The sequence below is a fragment of the Gadus chalcogrammus genome, chromosome 12, assembly GCF_026213295.1.
Source record: "Gadus chalcogrammus isolate NIFS_2021 chromosome 12, NIFS_Gcha_1.0, whole genome shotgun sequence".
Taxonomy (NCBI): Eukaryota; Metazoa; Chordata; class Actinopteri; order Gadiformes; family Gadidae; genus Gadus; species Gadus chalcogrammus.
Window position 1 is genome coordinate 18,412,912 of NC_079423.1, and position 23,115 is coordinate 18,436,026.

The window sequence follows — 23,115 nt, forward strand, 5'->3', positions numbered from 1 at the left end:
TATAACTCCCACACCGAACCTCCCACAGTCAAAAACGTTATACCCACAGATGCACTGGAGTCTGCTGCATCTTTTGGGCTAGGCCACGCCCATTTGCGTCTATGAATATTTTTCGCTAAATCGCGAAAACCGCAAAACAGTTTTTTCCCTACTCCTCCCACATTTCTTGACCAATCAACACCAAACTTTGCACACGACATCGTCAGACGCACACGCAAAGGAATCATCAACAGTTTTTTGATCCGACCTTCGACGACGAAACGGTAGCGTTTTGAATATTTGTTTATTGGCTACGTTTTACGTCGAAACGCAAAAATTCAAAGAATACCAAAAGTAGACATCGGATCAAGTCAAAATTTTAGACACATGTCGGTGCTACCCTTATTGGCGTTCAATAAGAAATTCGGAATATTTCGCCATTAGGGGGCGCAATAAACGAGGAAATTGTATATCTTCTAATTGGCCAAAGGAATGTTCTTCAAACTATAAGGGAACCATCAAGGGGCAAACCCGAGTCTATATAAAAAATATGGCCAAGAATTAATAATGTAGGCGGGAGTTATTTGGCAAAGGAAAATTGTCTTTGGAAAATTTCGCCAACAGGGCGGCGCCAAAAAACGACGAAATAATATATCTCCTATTTGGCCAATGGAATGTTCTGAAAACGCGTTTTAGGCTATAACTCCCACACCGAAGCTCCCACAGTCAAAAACGTTATACGCACAGATTCACTGGAGTCAGCTGCATCCTTTGGCATAGGCCAGGCCCATTTGCGTCAGTATTTTCTTTATGCAAAATCGCAAAAACAGCTAAACTGCCTTTTCGCTACTCCTCCCACATTTCTTGCCCAATTGACACCAAACTTGCACACGACATCTTCAGACGCACACTACAAGAAATCAGCAAAACTATTTTGATCCGACCATCGTTGACGAAACGGTAGCGTTTTGAATATATGTTTTGCGTTGCAAATCAGTAAAAACTATTTTGATCCAACGACGACTAAACGGTAGCGGAAAATGCGTTTGGGGCCGAAACTCCCACACTGAACCTCTCACAGTCAAAACCTTTATATCCACAGGTTGTTCACGGTAGCGTTTTGAATACTTGGTTCGCGTTGTGCCGGCGAAATGCACATTTCTTGTCGCGTTGTGCCGGCGAAATGCACACTTCTTGGACCCCTGCATAACTGCTTGCAGTTCTAGTTATTATACTTCCTACCAAGAAAGTGGGAATACAGCCCATACCGTAAATGTTGCACACACGCCAATTGCATGACTAGATCCAGGTCAGTGAAGACTATGCAGACGACAAAATCCAGACACGCCGGCCACTAGGTGGCGCTATACCAAGGAATACGCGTTTGGGGCTATAACTCCCACACCGAACCTCCCACAGTCCAAAAACTTGTACACACAGATGCACTGGAGTCTGCTGCATCTTTTGGCCTAGGCCACGCCCATTTGCGTCTATGAATATTTTTCGCTAAATCGCGAAAACCGCAAAACTGTTTTTTTCCCTACTCCTCCCACATTTCTTGACCAATCGACACCAAACTTTGCACACGACATCTTCAGACGCACACGCATAGAAATCTTAGACAGTTTTTTGATCCGACCTTCGACGACGAAACGGTAGAGTTTTGAATATTGGTTTATTAGCTAAATTAGACGTGGAAAATTAAAAATCCAAAAAATCCAAAATTAGACATCGGATCGAGTCCAAATTCTACACACATGTTGGTGCTAACCTTAATGACGTTCGATAAAAATTTCGGAAAATTCCGCCATTAGGGGGCGCAATAAACGAGGAAATTGTATATCTTCTACAAAATTTCGCCGCGGAAAACGCCACACTGACTTCTCGCTACTCCTACCACAGTCAAATCCTTTGTATCCACAGGTTCAGGGTAGCGTTTTCAACACATGCTTCGCGTTGTGCCGGCGAAATGCACATTTCTTGTCGCGTTGTGCCGGCGAAATGCACACTTCTTGGACCCCTGCATAACTGCTTGCAGTTCTAGTTAGGGGTCCAAGCCAACAGGTTGGATCCCTATTGTTTTTGTAAGGATTATTATTATTAGGGGTCCAAGCCAACAGGTTGGATCCCTATTGTTTTTGTAAGGATTATTATTCCTATTATTCTTACCCCCTAAAAGTGGGACCACAGCCCAAACCGTAAATGGTGCCGACACGCGAATTGCATGACTAGATCCAGATCTGTTCGGACTAAGCAGACGACAAAATCCAGACGCGCCGGTCACTAGGTGGCGCTATACCAAGGAATACGCGTTTGGGGCTATAACTCCCACACCGAACCTCCCACATTCAAAACCTTGTACACACAGATGCACTGGAGTCTGCTGCATCTTTTGGCCTAGGCCACGCCCATTTGCGTCTATGAATATTTTTCGCTAAATCGCGAAAACCGCAAAACTGTTTTTTCCCTACTCCTCCCACATTTCTTGACCAATCGACACCAAACTTTGCACACGACATCTTCAGACGCACACGCATAGAAATCTTAGACAGTTTTTTGATCCGACCTTCGACGACGAAACGGTAGAGTTTTGAATATTGGTTTATTAGCTAAATTAGACGTGGAAAATTAAAAATCCAAAAAAATCCAAAATTAGACATCGGATCGAGTCCAAATTCTACACACATGTTGGTGCTAACCTTAATGACGTTCGATAAAAATTTCGGAAAATTCCGCCATTAGGGGGCGCAATAAACGAGGAAATTGTATATCTTCTACAAAATTTCGCCGCGAAAACGCCACACTGACTTCTCGCTACTCCTACCACAGTCAAATCCTTTGTATCCACAGGTTCAGGGTAGCGTTTTCAACACATGCTTCGCGTTGTGCCGGCGAAATGCACATTTCTTGTCGCGTTGTGCCGGCGAAATGCACACTTCTTGGACCCCTGCATAACTGCTTGCAGTTCTAGTTAGGGGTCCAAGCCAACAGGTTGGATCCCTATTGTTTTTGTAAGGATTATTATTATTAGGGGTCCAAGCCAACAGGTTGGATCCCTATTGTTTTTGTAAGGATTATTATTAGGGGTCCAAGCCAACAGGTTGGATCCCTATTGTTTTTGTAAGGATTTTTTTTATTATTATTCCCCCCTAGAAGTGGGTCCACAGCCCAAACCGTAAATGGTGCCGACACGCCAATTGCATGACTAGATCCAGGTCCCTGAGTTCTAGGCAGACGACAAAATCCAGACACGCCGGCCACTAGGTGGCGCTATACCAAGGAAAGACGCGTTTGGGGCTATAACTCCCACAACGAACCTCCCAGAGTCCAAAAACTTGTACACACAGATGCACTGGAGTCTGCTGCATCTTTTGCCATAGGCCACGCCCATTTGCGTCTATGAATATTTTTCGCAAAATCGCGAAAACCGCAAAACAGTTTTTTCCCTACTCCTCCCACATTTTTTGACCAATCAACACCAAACTTTGCACACGACATCTTCAGACGCACACGCAAAGAAATTATCGGACAGTTTTTTGATCCGACCGTCGACGACGAAACGGTAGCGTTTTGAATATTGGTATATTAGCTAAATTAGACGTGGAAAATCAAAAATCCAGAAAAATCCAAAAGTAGACATCGGAACGAGTCCAAATTTTACAGACATGTTGGTGCTAACCTTAATGTCGTTCAATAAAATTTTCGGAATATTTCGCCATTAGGGGGCGCAATAAACGAGGAAATTGTATATCTTCTTATTGGCCAAAGGAATGTTCTTCAAACTCAAAGGAAACCATCAAGGGGCAAACCCGAGTCTATATAAAAAATATGGCCAAGAATTATTAATGTGGGCGGGAGTTATTTGGCAAAGGAAAATTGTCTTTGGAAAATTTCGCCACAAGGGGTCGCAAATAAACGACGAAATAATATATCTCCTAACTGGCCAATGGAATGTTCTGAAAACGCGTTTTGGGCTATAACTCCCACACCGAAGCTCCCACAGTCAAAACCTTTATATCCACAGATTCACTGGAGTCAGCTGCATCTTTTGGCATACGCTGTTTCTCAATTTTTGAACACATGCTTCGCGTTGTGCCGGCGAAATGCACACTTCTTGGACCCCTGCATAACTGCTTGCAGTTCTAGTTCCTATTATTCTTACCCCCTAAAAGTGGGACCACAGCCCAAACCGTAAATGGTGCCGACACGCGAATTGCATGACTAGATCCAGATCTGTTCGGACTAAGCAGACGACAAAATCCAGACGCGCCGGTCACTAGGTGGCGCTATACCAAGGAATACGCGTTTGGGGCTATAACTCCCACACCGAACCTCCCACATTCAAAACCTTGTACACACAGATGCACTGGAGTCTGCTGCATCTTTTGGCCTAGGCCACGCCCATTTGCGTCTATGAATATTTTTCGCTAAATCGCGAAAACCGCAAAACTGTTTTTTCCCTACTCCTCCCACATTTCTTTACCAATCGACACCAAACTTTGCACACGGCATCTTCAGACGCACACGCAAAGAAATCATCAACACTTTTTTGATCCGACCTTCGACAACGAAACGGTAGCATTTTGAATATTTGTTTATTAGCTAAATTAGACGTGGAAAATCAAAAATACAAAAAAATACAAAAGTAGACATCGGATCGAGTCCTAATTCTACACACATGTCGGTGCTACCCTTAATGGCGTTCAATAAAGAATTCGGAATATTTCGCCATTAGGGGGCGCAATAAACAAGGAAATTGTATATCTTCTAATTGGCCGAAAGAATGTTCTTCAAACTATAAGGGAACCATCAAGGGGCAAACCCGAGTCTATATAAAAAATATGGCCAAGAATTATTAATGTGGGCGGGAGTTATTTGGCAAAGGAAAATTGTCTTTGGAAAATTTCGCCACAAGGGGGCGCAAATAAACGACGAAATAATATATCTCCTAACTGGCCAATGGAATGTTCTGAAAACGCGTTTTAGGCTATAACTCCCACACCGAAGCTCCCACAATCAAAAACGTTATATCTACAGATTCACTGGAGTCAGCTGCATCTTTTGGCATACGCCGTTCCTCAATTTCGAACACATGCTTCGCGTTGTGCCGGCGAAATGCACACTTCTTGGACCCCTGCATAACTGCTTGCAGTTCTAGTTAGGGGTCCAAGCCAACAGGTTGGATCCCTATTGTTTTTGTAAGGATTTTTTTTATTAGGGGTCCAAGCCAACAGGTTGGATCCCTATTGTTTTTGTAAGGATTATTATTATTATTATTTCGTACGCCTTAGAAGTGGTGCCACAGCCCAAACCGTAAATGGTGCACACGCGCCAATTACATGACTAGAACCAGGTCCGGCACCGCTACTCAGATAACAAAATCCAGACACGCCGGTCCCTAGGTGGCGCTATACCAAGGAATACGCGTTTGGGGCTATAACTCCCACACCGAACCTCCCAGAGTCCAAAAACTTGTACCCACAGATGCACTGGAGTCTCTGCTGCATCTTTGGCATAGGCCACGCCCATTTGCGTCCATGAATATTTTTCGCTATATCGCAAAAACCGCAAAACAGTTTTTTCCCTACTCCTCCCACATTTCTTGACCAATCAACACAAAACTTTGCACACGACATCTTCAGACGCACACGCAAAGAAATCCTAGACACTTTTTTGATCCGACCTTCGACGACGAAACGGTAGCGTTTTGAATATTCTTTTATTAGCTACGTTTTACGTCGAAACGCAAAAAATTAAAAAAATACCAAAATTAGTCATCGGATCAAGTCCAAATTTTTGACACATGTTGATGCTACCCCTACTGGCGTTCAATAAAATAATCGGAATATTTCGCCATAAGGGGGCGCAATAAATGAGGAAATTGTATATCTTCGACAAAATCTCGCTGCGAAAACGCTACACTGACTTCCCGCTACTCCTACCACAGTCAAATCCTTTGTATCCACAGGTTCAGGGTAGCGTTTTGAACACATGCTTCGCATTGTGCCGGCGAAATGCACATTTCTTGTCGCGTTGTGCCGGCGAAATGCACACTTCTTGTTATTATTATTATTATTATTCCCCCCTAGAAGTGGGTCCACAGCCCAAACCGTAAATGGTGCCGACACGCCAATTGCATGACTAGATCCAGGTCCCTGAGTTCTAGGTAGACGACAAAATCCAGACACGCCGGCCACTAGGTGGCGCTATACCAAGGAAAGACGCGTTTGGGGCTATAACTCCCACACCGAACCTCCCACATTCAAAACCTTGTACACACAGATTCACTGGAGTCTGCTGCATCTTTTGGCATAGGCCACGCCCATTTGCGTCTATAATTTTTTTTCGCAAAATCGCGAAAACCGCAAAACTGTTTTTTCCCTACTCCTCCCACATTTCTTGACCAATCGACACCAAACTTTGCACACGACATCTTCAGACGCACACGCAAAGAAATCATATATACTTTTTTGATCCGACCTTCGACCACGAAACGGTAGCGTTTTGAATATTGGTTTATTAGCTACGTTTCACGTCGAAACGCAAAAATTCAAAAAATACGAAAATTAGACATCGGATTGAGTCCAAATATTACAACCATGTCGGTGCTAACCTTAATGGCGTTCGAATAAAATTTCGGAATATTTCGCCATTAGGGGGCGCAATAAACGAGGAAATTGTATATCTTCTAATTGGCCCAAGGAATGTTCTTCAAACTATAAGGGAACCATCAAGGGGCAAACCCAAGTCTATATAAAAAATATGGCCAAGAATTATTAATGTGGGCGGGAGTTATTTGGCAAAGGAAAATTGTCTTTGGAAAATTTCGCCACAAGGGGTCGCAAAAAAACGACGAAATAATATATCTCCTAACTGGCCAATGGAATGTTCTCAAAACGCGTTTTGGGCTATAACTCCCACAACGAACCTCCCACAGTCAAAACCTTTATATCCACAGATTCACTGGAGTCAGTTGCATCTTTTGGCATAGGCCAAGCCCATTTGTTTTGAACACATACTCCGCGTTGTGCCGGCGAAATGCACACTTCTTGGACCCCTGCATAACTGCTTGCAGTTCTAGTTAGGGGTCCAAGCCAACAGGTTGGATCCCTATTGTTTTTGTAGCGATTATTATTAGGGGTCCAAGCCAACAGGTTGGATCCCTATTGTTTTTGTAAGGATTATTCCTATTATTATTATTATTATTCCAGCACTAAATTTTGTAAGGATTATTCCTATTATTATTATTATTATTCCAGCACTAAAAGTGTGCCCACAGCCCAAACCGTAAATAGTGCCGACACGCCAATTGCATGACTAGATCCAGGTCCGTGAGGTGACGGCAGACGACAAAATCCAGACATGCCGGCCACTAGGTGGCGCTATACCAAGGAATACGCGTTTGGGGCTATAACTCCCACACCGAACCTCCCACATTCAAAACTTTATACACACAGATGCACTGGAGTCTGCTGCATCTTTTGGCCTAGGCCACGCCCATTTGCGTCTATGAATATTTTTCGCTAAATCGCGAAAACCGCAAAACAGTTTTTTCCCTACTCCTCCCACATTTCTTGACCAATCAACACCAAACTTTGCACACGACATCTTCAGACGCACACGCAAAGGAATCATCAACAGTTTTTTTATCCGACCTTCGACGACGAAACGGAAGCGTTTTGAATATTTGTTTATTGGCTACGTTTTACGTCGAAACGCAAAAATTCAAAGAATACCAAAAGTAGACGTCGGATCAAGTCCAAATTTTAGACACATGTCGGTGCTACCCTTCCTGGCGTTCAATAAAGAATTCGGAATATTTCGCCATTAGGGGGCGCAATAAACGAGGAAATTGTATATCTTCTAATTGGCCGAAAGAATGTTCTTCAAACTATAAGGGAACCATCAAGGGGCAAACCCGAGTCTATATAAAAAATATGGCCAAGAATTATTAATGTGGGCGGGAGTTATTTGGCAAAGGAAAATTGTCTTTGGAAAATTTCGCCACAAGGGGGCGCAAATAAACGACGAAATAATATATCTCCTAAATGGCCAATGGAATGTTCTGAAAACGCGTTTTAGGCTATAACTCCCACACCGAAGCTCCCACAGTCAAAAACGTTATATCCACAGATTCACTGGAGTCAGCTGCATCTTTTGGCTTACGCCGTTCATCAATTTCGAACAAATGCTTTTTATTAGGGGTCCAAGCCAACAGGTTGGATCCCTATTGTTTTTGTAAGGATTATTATTAGGGGTCCAAGCCAACAGGTTGGATCCCTATTGTTTTTGTAAGGATTTTTTTATTATTATTATTATTATTATTATTATTATTCCCCCCTAGAAGTGGGTCCACAGCCCAAACCGTAAATGGTGCCGACACGCCAATTGCATGACTAGATCCAGGGCCCTGAGTTCTAAGCAGACGACCAAATCCAGACACGCCGGCCACTAGGTGGCGCTGTACCAAGGAAAGACGCGTTTGGGGCTATAACTCCCACACCGAACCTCCCACATTCAAAACCTTGTACACACAGATTCACTGGAGTCTGCTGCATCTTTTGGTATAGGCCACGCCCATTTGCGTCTATGAATATTTTTCGCTAAATCGCGAAAACCGCAAAACTGTTTTTTCGCTACTCCTCGCACATTTCTTGACCAATCAACACCAAACTTTGCACACGACATCTTCAGACGCACGCGCAAAGAAATTATCGGACAGTTTTTTGATCCGACCTTCGACGACGAAACGGGAGCGTTTTGAATATTGGTTTATGAGCTAAATTAGACATGGAAAATCAAAAATCCAAAGAAATCCAAAATTAGGCATCGGAACGAGTCCAAATTTTACACACATGTTGTTGCTAACCTTAATCTCGTTCGATAAAAATTCCGGAATTTTTCGCCATTAGGGGGTGCAATAAACAAGGAAATTTTATATCTTCTAATTGGACCAAGGAATGTTCTTCGAACTATAAGGAAACCATCAAGGGGCAAACCCGAGTCTATATAAAAAATATGGCCAAGAATTATTAATGTGGGCGGGAGTTATTTGGCAAAGGAAAATTGTCTTTGGAAAATTTCGCCAACAGGGCGGCGCCAAAAAACGACGAAATAATATATCTCCTATTTGGCCAATGGAATGTTCTGAAAACGCGTTTTAGGCTATAACTCCCACACCGAAGCTCCCACAGTCAAAAACGTTATACGCACAGATTCACTGGAGTCAGCTGCATCCTTTGGCATAGGCCAGGCCCATTTGCGTCAGTATTTTCTTTATGCAAAATCGCAAAAACAGCTAAACTGCCTTTTCGCTACTCCTCCCACATTTCTTGCCCAATTGACACCAAACTTTGCACACGACATCTTCAGACGCACACTACAAGAAATCAGCAAAACTATTTTGATCCGACCATCGTTGACGAAACGGTAGCGTTTTGAATATATGTTTTGCGTTGCAAATCAGTAAAAACTATTTTGATCCAACGACGACTAAACGGTAGCGGAAAATGCGTTTGGGGCCGAAACTCCCACACTGAACTTCTCACAGTCAAAACCACTAAACGGTAGCGGAAAATGCGTTTGGGGCCGAAACTCCCACACTGAACCTCTCACAGTCAAAACCTTTATATCCACAGGTTGTTCACGGTAGCGTTTTGAATACTTGGTTCGCGTTGTGCCGGCGAAATGCACATTTCTTGTCGCGTTGTGCCGGCGAAATGCACACTTCTTGGACCCCTGCATAACTGCTTGCAGTTCTAGTTCTTTTTATACTTCCTACCAAGAAAGTGGTACCACAGCCCAGACCGTAAATGGTGCCGACATGCCAATTGCATGACTAGATCCAGGTCCGTGAAGACTATTCAGACGACAAAATCCAGACACGCCGGCCACTAGGTGGCGCTATACCAAGGAATACGCGTTTGGGGCTATAACTCCAACACCGAACCTCCCAGAGTCCAAAAACGTGTACACACAGATGCACTGGAGTCTGCTGCATCTTTTGGCCTAGGCCACGCCCATTTGCGTCTATGAATATTTTTCGCTAAATCGCGAAAACCGCAAAACTGTATTTTCGCTACTCCTCCCACATTTCTTGACCAATCGACACCAAACTTTGCACACGGCATCTTCAGACGCACACGCAAAGAAATCATATACAGTTTTTTGATCCGACCTTCGACGACGAAACGATAGCATTTTGAATATTGGTATATTAGCTAAATTAGACGTGGAAAATCAAAAATACAAAAAAATCCAAAATTAGACATCGGATCGAGTCCAAATTCTACACACATGTTGGTGCTAACCTTAATGACGTTCGATAAAAATTTCGGAAAATTCCGCCATTAGGGGGCGCAATAAACGAGGAAATTGTATATCTTCTACAAAATTTCGCCGCAAAAACGCTACACTGACTTCTCGCTACTCCTACCACAGTCAAATCCTTTGTATCCACAGGTTCAGGGTAGCGTTTTCAACACATGCTTCGCGATGTGCCGGCGAAATGCACATTTCTTGTCGCGTTGTGCCGGCGAAATGCACACTTCTTGGACCCCTGCATAACTGCTTGCAGTTCTAGTTATTATTATTATACTACCTCCCCGTGAAAGTGGAACCACAGCCCAAACCGTAAATGGTGCACACGCGCCAATTACATGACTAGAACCAGTACCGGCACCGCTACTCAGATAACCAAATCCAGACATGCCGGCCACTAGGTGGCGCTATACCAAGGAGAAACACTTTTGGGGCTATAACTCCCACACCGAACCTCCCAGAGTCCAAAAACTTGTACACACAGATGCACTGGAGTCTGCTGCATCTTTTGGCCTAGGCCACGCCCATTTGCGTCTATGAATATTTTTCGCTAAATCGCGAAAACCGCAAAACTGTTTTTTCCCTACTCCTCCCACATTTCTTGACCAATCAACACCAAACTTTGCACACGACATCTTCAGACGCACACGCAAAGGAATCATCAACAGTTTTTTGATCCGACCTTCGACGACGAAACGGTAGCGTTTTGAATATTGGTATATTAGCTAAATTAGACGTGGAAAATTAAAAATCCAAAGAAATTCAAAATTAGACATCGGCTCGAGTCCAAATTCTACACACATGTTGGTGCTAACCTTAATGACGTTCGAGAAAAATTTCGGACAATTTCGCCGTTAGGGGGCGCAATAAACTAGGAAATTGTATATCTTCTAAAAAAAATTACCGCGAACTGACTTCTCGCTACTCCTACCACAGTCAAATCCTTTGTATCCACAGGTTCAGGGTAGCGTTTTGAATACATGCTTCGCGTTGTGCCGGCGAAACACACATTTCTTGTCGCGTTGTGCCGGCGAAATGCACACTTCTTGGACCCCTGCATAACTGCTTGCAGTTCTAGTTAGGGGTCCAAGCCAACAGGTTGGATCCCTATTGTTTTTGTAAGGATTTTTTTTATTATTATTATTATACTACCTCCCCGTGAAAGTGGAACCACAGCCCAAACCGTAAATGGTGCACACGCGCCAATTACATGACTAGAACCAGTAACGGCACCGCTACTCAGATAACCAAATCAAGACATGCCGGCCACTAGGTGGCGCTATACCAAGGAGAAACACGTTTGGGGCTATAACTCCCACACTGAACCTCCCAGAGTCCAAAAACTTGTACACACAGATGCACTGGAGTCTGCTGCATCTTTTGGCCTAGGCCACGCCCATTTGCGTCTATGAATATTTTTCGCTAAATTGCGAAAACCGCAAAACTGTTTTTTCCCTACTCCTCCCACATTTCTTGACCAATCAACACCAAACTTTGCACGATACATCTACAGACGCACACGCAAAGGAATCATCAACAGTTTTTTGATCCGACGTTCGACGACGAAACGGTAGCGTTTTGAATATTGGTATATTAGCTAAATTAGATGTGGAAAATCAAAAATCCAAAAAAATCCAAAATTAGACATCGGATCGAGTCCAAATTCTACACACATGTTGGTGCTAACCCTATTGACGTTCGATAAAAATTTCGGACAATTTCGCCGTTAGGGGGCGCAATAAACGAGAAAATTTTATATCTTCTACAAAATTTCGCTGCGAAAACGCTACACTGACTTCTCGCTACTCCTACCAATCAAATCCTTTGTATCCACAGGTTCAGGGTAGCGTTTTGAACACATGCTTCGCGTTGTGCCGGCGAAATGCACATTTCTTGTCGCATTGTGCCGGCGAAATGCACACTTCTTGTTATTATTATTATTATACTACCTCCCCGTGAAAGTGGAACCACAGCCCAAACCGTAAATGGTGCACACGCGCCAATTACATGACTAGAACCAGTACCGGCACCGCTACTCAGATAACCAAATCCAGACATGCCGGCCACTAGGTGGCGCTATACCAAGGAGAAACACGTTTGGGGCTATAACTCCCACACCGAACCTCCCAGAGTCCAAAAACATGTACACACAGATGCACTGGAGTCTGCTGCATCTTTTGGCCTAGGCCACGCCCATTTGCGTCTATGAATATTTTTCGCTAAATTGCGAAAACCGCAAAACTGTTTTTTCCCTACTCCTCCCACATTTCTTGACCAATCAACACCAAACTTTGCACGATACATCTACAGACGCACACGCAAAGGAATCATCAACAGTTTTTTGATCCGACGTTCGACGACGAAACGGTAGCGTTTTGAATATTGGTATATTAGCTAAATTAGATGTGGAAAATCAAAAATCCAAAAAAATCCAAAATTAGACATCGGATCGAGTCCAAATTCTACACACATGTTGGTGCTAACCCTATTGACGTTCGATAAAAATTTCGGACAATTTCGCCGTTAGGGGGCGCAATAAACGAGAAAATGTTATATCTTCTACAAAATTTCGCCGCGAAAACGCTACACTGACTTCTCGCTAGTCCTACCAATCAAATCCTTTGTATCCACAGGTTCAGGGTAGCGTTTTGAACACATGCTTCGCGTTGTGCCGGCGAAATGCACACTTCTTGGACCCCTGCATAACTGCTTGCAGTTCTAGTTATTATACTTCCCGCGCTAAAAGTGGGTCCACAGCCCAAACCGTAAATGGTGCCGACACGCCAATTGCATGACTAGATCCAGGTCCGGCACCGCTACTCAGATAACAAAATCCAGACACGCCGGCCACTAGGTGGCGCTATACCAAGGGAAAATGCGTTTGGGGCTATAACTCCCACACCGAACCTCCCACATTCAAAACCTCGTACACACAGATTCACTGGAGTCTGCTGCATCTTTTGGCATAGGCCACGCCCATTTGCGTCTATAATTTTTTTTCGCAAAATCGCGAAAACCGCAAAACTGTTTTTTCGCTACTCCTCCCACATTTCTTGACCAATCGACACAAAACTTTTCACACGACATCTTCAGACGCACACGCAAAGGAATCATATACAGTTTTTTGATCCGACCTTCGACGACGAAACGATAGCATTTTGAATATTGGTATATTAGCTAAATTAGACGTGGAAAATCAAAAATACAAAAAAAATCCAAAATTAGACATCGGATCGAGTCCAAATTCTACACACATGTTGGTGCTAACCTTAATGACGTTCGATAAAAATTTCGGAAAATTCCGCCATTAGGGGGCGCAATAAACGAGGAAATTGTATATCTTCTACAAAATTTCGCCGCAAAAAACGCTACACTGACTTCTCGATACTCCTACCACAGTCAAATCCTTTGTATCCACAGGTTCAGGGTAGCGTTTTCAACACATGCTTCGCGATGTGCCGGCGAAATGCACATTTCTTGTCGCGTTGTGCCGGCGAAATGCACACTTCTTGGACCCCTGCATAACTGCTTGCAGTTCTAGTTAGGGGTCCAAGCCAACAGGTTGGATCCCTATTGTTTTTGTAAGGATTTTTCTTTTATTAGGGGTCCAAGCCAACAGGTTGGATCCCTATTGTTTTTGTAAGGATTATTATTATTATTCTTACCTCCCTAAAAGTGGGACCACAGCCCAAACCGTAAATGGTGCCGACACGCGAATTGCATGACTAGATCCAGATCTCTTCGGACTACGCAGACGACAAAATCCAGACACGCCGAACACTAGGTGGCGCTATACCAAGGGAAAACGCGTTTGGGGCTATAACTCCCACACCGAACCTCCCACAGTCAAAAACTTGTACCCACATATCCACTGGAGTCTGTTGCATCTTTTGGCATAGGCCACGCCCATTTGCGTCTATAATTTATTTTCGCAAAATCGCGAAAACCGTAAAACTGTTTTTTTCGCTACTCCTCCCACATTTCTTGACCAATCAACACCAAACTTTGCACACGACATCTTCAGACAGACACGCAAAGAAATTTTTGAACACTTTTTTGATTTGCCTTTTGACGACGAAACGGTAGCGTTTTGAATATTTGTTTATTAGCTACGTTTTACGTCGAAACGCAAAAAAATTAAAAAATACCAAAATTAAACATCGGATCAAGTCCAAATTTTTGACACATGTCGATGCTACCCCTACTGGCGTTCAGTAAAATAATCGGAATATTTCGCCATAAGGGGGCGCAATAAACGAGGAAATTGTATATCTTCTAATTGGCCAAAGGAATGTTCTTCAAACTATAAGGGAACCATCAAGGGGCAAACCCGAGTCTATATAAAAAATATGGCCAAGAATTATTAATGTGGGCGGGAGTTATTTGGCAAAGGAAATTGTCTTTGGAAAATTTCGCCACAAGGGGGCGCAAATAAACGACGAAATAATACATCTCCTAACTGGCCAATGGAATGTTCTGAAAACGCGTTTTGGGCTATAACTCCCACACCGAAGCTCCCACAGTCAAAACCTTTATATCCACAGATTCACTGGAGTCAGCTGCATCTTTTGGCACACTGTTTCTCAATTTTTGAACACATGCTTCGCGTTGTGCCGGCGAAATGCACACTTCTTGGACCCCTGCATAACTGCTTGCAGTTCTAGTTATACTTACCCCCCTAAAAGTGGGCCCACACCCCAAACCGTAAAAGGTGCCGACACGCGAATTGCATGACTAGATCCAGATCTCTTCGGACTACGCAGACGACCAAATCCAGACACGCCGGCCACAAGGTGGCGCTATACCAAGGAATACGCGTTTGGGGCTATAACTCCCACACCGAACCACCCAGAGTCCAATAACTTGTACACACAGATGCACTGGAGTCTGCTGCATCTTTTGGCCTAGGCCACGCCCATTTGCGTCCATAATTTTTTTTCACAAAATTGCGAAAACCGCAAAACTGTTTTTTCGCTACTCCTCCCACATTTCGTGACCAATTGACACAAAACTTTGCACACGGCATCTTCAGACGCACACGCAAAGAAATCATCAACAGTTTTTTGATCCGACCTTCGACGACGAAACGGTAGCATTTTGAATATTGGTATATTAGCTAAATTAGACGTGGAAAATCAGAAATCCCAAAAATCTAAAATTAGACATCGGATCGAGTCCAAATTGTACAAACATGTTGGTGCTAACCTTAATGTCGGTCGATGAAAAAATCGGAAAATTTCGCCATTAGGGGGCGCAATAAACGAGGAAATTGTATATCTTCTAATTGGCCAAAGGAATGTTCTTCAAACTATAAGGGAACCATCAAGGGGCAAACCCGAGTCTATATAAAAAATATGGCCAAGAATTAATAATGTAGGCGGGAGTTATTTGGCAAAGGAAAATTGTCTTTGGAAAATTTCGCCAACAGGGCGGCGCCAAAAAACGACGAAATAATATATCTCCTATTTGGCCAATGGAATGTTCTGAAAACGCGTTTTAGGCTATAACTCCCACACCGAAGCTCCCACAGTCAAAAACGTTATACGCACAGATTCACTGGAGTCAGCTGCATCCTTTGGCATAGGCCAGGCCCATTTGCGTCAGTATTTTCTTTATGCAAAATCGCAAAAACAGCTAAACTGCCTTTTCGCTACTCCTCCCACATTTCTTGCCCAATTGACACCAAACTTTGCACACGACATCTTCAGACGCACACTACAAGAAATCAGCAAAACTATTTTGATCCGACCATCGTTGACGAAACGGTAGCGTTTTGAATATATGTTTTGCGTTGCAAATCAGTAAAAACTATTTTGATCCAACGACGACTAAACGGTAGCGGAAAATGCGTTTGGGGCCAAAACTCCCACACTGAACCTCTCACAGTCAAAACCTTTATATCCACAGGTTGTTCACGGTAGCGTTTTGAATACTTGGTTCGCGTTGTGCCGGCGAAATGCACATTTCTTGTCGCGTTGTGCCGGCGAAATGCACACTTCTTGTTCTTATTAGGGGTCCAAGCCAACAGGTTGGATCCCTATTGTTTTTGTAAGGATTATTATTATTTCGTACGCCTTAGAAGTGGTACCACAGCCCAAACCGTAAATGGTGCACACGCGCCAATTGCATGACTAGATCCAGAATCGGCACCGCTACTCAGATTACAAAATCCAGACACGCCGGTCCCTAGGTGGCGCTATACCAAGGAATACGCGTTTGGGGCTATAACTTCCACACCGAACCTCCCAGAGTCCAAAAACTTGTACACACAGATGCACTGGAGTCTGCTGCATCTTTTGGCCTAGGCCACGCCCATTTGCGTCTATGAATATTTTTCGCTAAATCGCGAAAACCGCAAAACTGTTTTTTCGCTACTCCTCCCACATTTCTCGCCCGATCAACACCAAACTTTGCACACGACATCTTCAGACGCACACGCAAAGAAATCCTAGACACTTTTTGATCCGACCTTCGACGACGAAACGGTAGCGTTTTGAATATTTGTTTATTAGCTAAATTAGACGTGAAAAGTCAAAAATCCGAAGAAATCCAGAATTATACATCGGATCGAGCCCACATTTTACAGACATGTTGGTGCTAACCTTAATGACGTTCGATAAAAATATCGGAAAATTTCGCCATTAGGGGGCGCAATAAACAAGGAAATTGTATATCTTCTACAAAATTTCGCCGCGAAAACGCTACACTGACTTCTCGCTACTCGTACCACAGTCAAATCCTTTGTATCCACAGGTACAGGGTAGCGTTTTGAACACATGCTTCGCGTTGTGCCGGCGAAATGCACATTTCTTGTCGCGTTGTGCCGGCGAAATGCACACTTCTTGGACCCCTGCATAACTGCTTGCAGTTCTAGTTATTATTCCTGCGCTAAAAGTGGTACCACAGCCCAAACCGTAAATGGTGCACACGCGCCAATTACATGACTAGAACCAGTACCGGCACCGCTACTCAGATAACCAAATCCAGACATGCCGGCCACTAGGTGGCGCTATACCAAGGAGAAACACGTTTGGGGCTATAACTCCCACACCGAACCTCCCAGAGTCCAAAAACTTGTACACACAGATGCACTGGAGTCTGCTGCATCTTTTGGCCTAGGCCACGCCCATTTGCGTCCATGAATATTTTTCGCTAAATCGCGAAAACCGCAAAACTGTTTTTTCCCTACTCCTCCCACATTTCCTGACCAATCAACACCAAACTTTGCACACGACATCTTCAGACGCACACGCAAAGGAATCATCAACAGTTTTTTGATCCGACCTTCGACGACGAAACGGTAGCGTTTTGAATATTGGTATATTAGCTAAATTAGATGTGGAAAATCAAAAATCCAAAAAAATCAAAAATTAGACATCGGATCGAGTCCAAATTCTACACACATGTTGGTGCTAACCTTATTGACGTTCGCTAAAAATTTCGGAAATTTTCGCCATTAGGGGGCGCAAAAAACGAGAAAATGTTATATCTTCTACAAAATTTCGCCGCGAAAACGCTACACTGACTTCTCGCTACTCCTACCAATCAAATCCTTTGTATCCACAGGTTCAGGGTAGCGTTTTGAACACATGCTTCGCGTTGTGCCGGCGAAATGCACATTTCTTGTCGCATTGTGCCGGCGAAATGCACACTTCTTGGACCCCTGCATAACTGCTTGCAGTTCTAGTTAGGGGTCCAAGCCAACAGGTTGGATCCCTATTGTTTTTGTAAGGATTATTATTATTATTCTTACCTCCCTAAAAGTGGGACCACAGCCCAAACCGTAAATGGTGCCGACACGCGAATTGCATGACTAGATCCAGATCTCTTCGGACTACGCAGACGACAAAATCCAGACACGCCGAACACTAGGTGGCGCTATACCAAGGGAAAACGCGTTTGGGGCTATAACTCCCACACCGAACCTCCCACAGTCAAAAACTTGTACCCACATATCCACTGGAGTCTGCTGCATCTTTTGGCATAGGCCACGCCCATTTGCGTCTATAATTTTTTTTCGCAAAATCGTGAAAACCGTAAAACTGTTTTTTCGCTACTCCTCCCACATTTCTTGACCAATCAACACCAAACTTTGCACACGAAATCTTCAGACAGACACGCAAAGAAATTTTTGAACACTTTTTTGATTTGCCCTTTGACGACGAAACGGTAGCGTTTTGAATATCTGTTTATTAGCTACGTTTTACGTCGAAACGCAAAAAAATTAAAAAATACCAAAATTAAACATCGGATCAAGTCCACATTTTTGACACATGTCGATGCTACCCCTACTGGCGTTCAGTAAAATAATCGGAATATTTCGCCATAAGGGGGCGCAATAAACGAGGAAATTGTATATCTTCTAATTGGCCAAAGGAATGTTCTTCAAACTATAAGGGAACCATCAAGGGGCAAACCCGAGTCTATATAAAAAATATGGCCAAGAATTATTAATGTGGGCGGGAGTTATTTGGCAAAGGAAAATTGTCTTTGGAAAATTTCGCCACAAGGGGTCGCAAAAAAACGACGAAATAATATATCTCCTAACTGGCCAATGGAATGTTCTCAAAACGCGTTTTGGGCTATAACTCCCACAACGAACCTCCCACAGTCAAAACCTTTATATCCACAGATTCACTGGAGTCAGTTGCATCTTTTGGCATAGGCCAAGCCCATTTGTTTTGAACACATACTCCGCGTTGTGCCGGCGAAATGCACACTTCTTGGACCCCTGCATAACTGCTTGCAGTTCTAGTTAGGGGTCCAAGCCAACAGGTTGGATCCCTATTGTTTTTGTAAGGATTATTATTATTAGGGGTCCAAGCCAACAGGTTGGATCCCTATTGTTTTTGTAAGGATTTTTTTTATTAGGGGTCCAAGCCAACAGGTTGGATCCCTATTGTTTTTGTAAGGATTTTTAGGGGTCCAAGCCAACAGGTTGGATCCCTATTGTTTTTGTAAGGATTATTATTATTATTATACTTCCCGCGCTAAAAGTGGGCCCACAGCCCAAACCGTAAATGGTGCCGACACGCCAATTGCATGACTAGATCCAGGTCCGGCACCGCTACTCAGATAATAAAATTCAGACACGCCGGTCACTAGGTGGCGCTATACCAAGGAATACGCGTTTGGGGCTATAACTCCCACACCGAACCTCCCAGAGTCCAAAAACTTGTACACATAGATGCACTGGAGTCTGCTGCATCTTTTGGCCTAGGCCACGCCCATTTGCGTCTATGAATATTTTTCGCTAAATCGCGAAAACCGCAAAACTGTTTTTTCCCTACTCCTCCCACATTTCTTGACCAATCGACACCAAACTTTGCACACGACATCTTCAGACGCACACGCAAAGGAATCGTATACAGTTTTTTGATCCGACCTTCGACGACGAAACGGTAGCATTTTGAATATTGGTATATTAGCTAAATTAGACGTGGAAAATCCAAAATACAAAAAAATCCAAAATTAGAAATCGGATCGAGTCCAAATTCTACACACATGTTGGTGCTAACCTTAATGACGTTCGATAAAAATTTCGGACAATTTCGCCATTAGAGGGCGCAATAAACGAGGAAATTGTATATCTTCTACAAAATTTTGCCGCGAAAACGCTACACTGACTTCTCGCTACTCCTACCACAGTCGAATCCTTTGTATCCACAAGTTCAGGGTAGCGTTTTGAACACATGCTTCGCGTTGTGCCGGCGAAATTCACATTTCTTGTCGCGTTGTGCCGGCGAAATGCACACTTCTTGGACCCCTGCATAACTGCTTGCAGTTCTAGTTTTTATTATTATTATTATTCCCCCCTAGAAGTGGGTCCACAGCCCAAACCGTAAAAGGTGCCGACACGCCAATTGCATGACTAGATCCAGGGCCCTGAGTTCTAAGCAGACGACAAAATCCAGACACGCCGGCCACTAGGTGGCGCTATACCAAGGAATACGCGTTTGGGGCTATAACTCCCACACCGAACCTCCCAGAGTCCAAAAACTTGTACACACAGATGCACTGGAGTCTGCTGCATCTTTTGGCATAGGCCACGCCCATTTGCGTCTATAATTTTTTTTCGCAAAATCGCGAAAACCGCAAAACTGTTTTTTCGCTACTCCTCCCACATTTCTTGACCAATCGACACAAAACTTTGCACACGACATCTTCAGACGCACACGCAAAGGAATCATATACAGTTTTTTGATCCGACCTTCGACGACGAAACGATAGCATTTTGAATATTGGTATATTAGCTAAATTAGACGTGGAAAATCAAAAATACAAAAAAATCCAAAATTAGACATCGGATCGAGTCCAAATTCTACACACATGTTGGTGCTAACCTTAATGACGTTCGATAAAAATTTCGGAAAATTCCGCCATTAGGGGGCGCAATAAACGAGGAAATTGTATATCTTCTACAAAATTTCGCCGCAAAAACGCTACACTGACTTCTCGCTACTCCTACCACAGTCAAATCCTTTGTATCCACAGGTTCAGGGTAGCGTTTTCAACACATGCTTCGCGATGTGCCGGCGAAATGCACATTTCTTGTCGCGTTGTGCCGGCGAAATGCACACTTCTTGTTATTATTATTTTTATACTTACCCCCCTAAAAGTGGTACCACAGCCCAAACCGTAAATGGTGCACACACGCCAATTACATGACTAGATCCAGATCTCTTCGGACTACGCAGACGACAAAATCCAGACACGCCGGCCACTAGGTGGCGCTATACCAGGGAATACGCGTTTGGGGCTATAACTCCGACACCGAACCTCCCAGAGTCCAAAAACTTGTACACACAGATGCACTGGAGTCTGCTGCATCTTTTGGCCTAGGCCACGCCCATTTGCGTCTATGAATATTTTTCGCTAAATCGCGAAAACCGCAAAACTGTTTTTTCGCTACTCCTCGCACATTTCTTGACCAATCAACACCAAACTTTGCACACGGCATCTTCAGACGCACACGCAAAGGAATCATATACCGTTTTTTGATCCGACCTTCGACGACGAAACGGTAGAGTTTTGAATATTCTTTTATTAGCTAAATTAGACGTGGAAAATTAAAAAAACAAAAAATTCCAAAATTAGACATCGGATCGAGTCCAAATTTTAGACACATGTTGGTGCTAACCTTAATGACCTTCGATAAAAATTTCGGAAAATTTCGCCATTAGGGGGCGCAATAAACGAGGAAATTGTATATCTTCTACAAAAATTTCGCCGCGAAAACGCTACACTGACTTCTCGCTACTCCACAGGTTCAGGGTAGCGTTTTGAACACATGCTTCGCGTTTTTCCGGCGAAATGCACATTTCTTGTCGCGTTGTGCCGGCGAAATGCACACTTCTTGGACCCCTGCATAACTGCTTGCAGTTCTAGTTATTATTATTATTCCCCCCTAGAAGTGGGTCCACAGCCCAAACCGTAAATGGTGCCGACACGCCAATTGCATGACTAGATCCAGGGCCCTGAGTTCTAAGCAGACGACAAAATCCAGACACGCCGGCCACTAGGTGGCGCTATACCAAGGAATACGCGTTTGGGGCTATAACTCCCACACCGAACCTCCCAGAGTCCAAAAACTTGTACACACAGATGCACTGGAGTCTGCTGCATCTTTTGGCATAGGCCACGCCCATTTGCGTCTATAATTTTTTTTCGCAAAATCGCGAAAACCGCAAAACTGTTTTTTCGCTACTCCTCCCACATTTCTTGACCAATCGACACAAAACTTTGCACACGACATCTTCAGACGCACACGCAAAGGAATCATATACAGTTTTTTGATCCGACCTTCGACGACGAAACGATAGCATTTTGAATATTGGTATATTAGCTAAATTAGACGTGGAAAATCAAAAATACAAAAAAATCCAAAATTAGACATCGGATCGAGTCCAAATTCTACACACATGTTGGTGCTAACCTTAATGACGTTCGATAAAAATTTCGGAAAATTCCGCCATTAGGGGGCGCAATAAACGAGGAAATTGTATATCTTCTACAAAATTTCGCCGCAAAAACGCTACACTGACTTCTCGCTACTCCTACCACAGTCAAATCCTTTGTATCCACAGGTTCAGGGTAGCGTTTTCAACACATGCTTCGCGATGTGCCGGCGAAATGCACATTTCTTGTCGCGTTGTGCCGGCGAAATGCACACTTCTTGTTAGGGGTCCAAGCCAACAGGTTGGATCCCTATTGTTTTTGTAAGGATTATTATTATTATTATTTCGTACGCCTTAGAAGTGGTACCACAGCCCAAACCGTAAATGGTGCACACGCGCCAATTACATGACTAGAACCAGGTCCGGCACCGCTACTCAGATAACAAAATCCAGACACGCCGGTCCCTAGGTGGCGCTATACCAAGGAATACGCGTTTGGGGCTATAACTCCCACACCGAACCTCCCAGAGTCCAAAAAATTGTACCCACAGATGCACTGGAGTCTGCTGCATCTTTTGGCATAGGCCACGCCCATTTGCGTCCATGAATATTTTTCGCTATATCGCAAAAACCGCAAAACAGTTTTTTCCCTACTCCTCCCACATTTCTTGACCAATCAACACAAAACTTTGCACACGACATCTTCAGACGCACACGCAAAGAAATCCTAGACACTTTTTTGATCCGACCTTCGACGACGAAACGGTAGCGTTTTGAATATTTGTTTATTAGCTACGTTTTACGTCGAAACGCAAAAAATTAAAAAAATACCAAAATTAGTCATCGGATCAAGTCCAAATTTTTGACACATGTTGATGCTACCCCTACTGGCGTTCAATAAAATAATCGGAATATTTTG